Raw genomic sequence first — 1,466 nt, forward strand, 5'->3', positions numbered from 1 at the left:
ATTTTGGAAAATTAGCATAATTTGTGTCATTTTTTATCAATTTTGCACACTTTAGTTACAAGGCCCGGATAAATATCTTGTGTTAAAGACATGAATACATACAGAAAATTCTTTCCGCCGTGTAGCAGAACACGTGGAAAAAGTTTAATTATAGATCTTTGATGTGTGAGCACTTGGAACTTTGGAAAATGCGTGGAGTCGCTATTGTCAACAATTACCCTAAAATTTAGTTGTCAAGAGAAAATTTTTTACTCAGTGTTGGATTAAAATTTGACTGAGTTATAATAATCATTCATAATCTTTCATCGATTGAGATCCTTGCGAAACAGTTATAATTCCATTTTTAAAGACCAAAACTCTTTAGTATAGTATTGGAAGTTTGAGCCCTTAATATTGATTTTAAGAGGTATATCCTTACGACTATTAGTGTTTTGACAAAAATTTCATTTTTTACCCAAAACTCGTAAATCATCTATCTGAAAAATTTAAGCAATGTATATTCTTAAAGGAAATTGAATTCCCTACAAAAAATCTCTCTTAGTAAATTGACGTAAAACAAGCCGTTTCCTTCTAACCGTGCCTTAAAAATTGATTTGTTTTTTAAATTCTTTGTTTCTATTTTGGATTTTTGTGCCTACTAGAAATATTAAAATTTTTTTTAGTCAAGATACATATTCTTGAAGGAAATTTAATGATCTACAAAAAAGGTCTTTTAACAATTTTTGCTAAATTCACTTCTTTAAAAGTTATTCAAAGTTATTGAAGTCGTTTTGACTCAACTTCAACCATGAATAACTTTCGAAGGAGTTCTTCATATCAAAATTAATATCAATATTAAGGACTCAAATTTGCACAATAATTTCTTTTGGTCATCAGGAGTAATATTTTCACACTATCGAAAAAAACAAATAGTCGATTTTTTTGGCCCAGTCTAATCTATATTGTCTATATTACTCGGAGGGATGTATGGGATCTAACGAAAGTCAATGGCTACAAATCTATGTGTACTATTCACATGCACGAGTGAGTCCGTACGAGTCGTAGGTGGAAACCGGTCGCGAACATGAAGAATACAGGACATATAGATCGTCTGCAGTAATTCACGAGAATTATAAAATGACGTATATAAAATTTTTTAAACTCATGTACAGTCATTACTATTTTAATATTTTTTTCTGAAATATTTAATGAGAAAAAAAACTTTACTCTCATCACTTATCATATAAATATTTAATATCTGATTATAAATTATTGTATTATAATAAATATCAACAGATAAATAAAGAAATTATTTAATAGTTTTAAAACTCATGCAAAGAAAATTGTTTTTTTTTTTTTTTGTTAATTGTATTTAATAAATACTCATTTGTATATTTAAATATCCTTATATATATTGGAATAACCAGTAACTTATAATATTATTTATATTACAATAATAACAGAATTAAACTTGAAATAACAACACC

Source organism: Microplitis mediator, chromosome 5 (genome assembly GCF_029852145.1).
Source record: "Microplitis mediator isolate UGA2020A chromosome 5, iyMicMedi2.1, whole genome shotgun sequence".
Classification (NCBI taxonomy): Eukaryota; Metazoa; Arthropoda; class Insecta; order Hymenoptera; family Braconidae; genus Microplitis; species Microplitis mediator.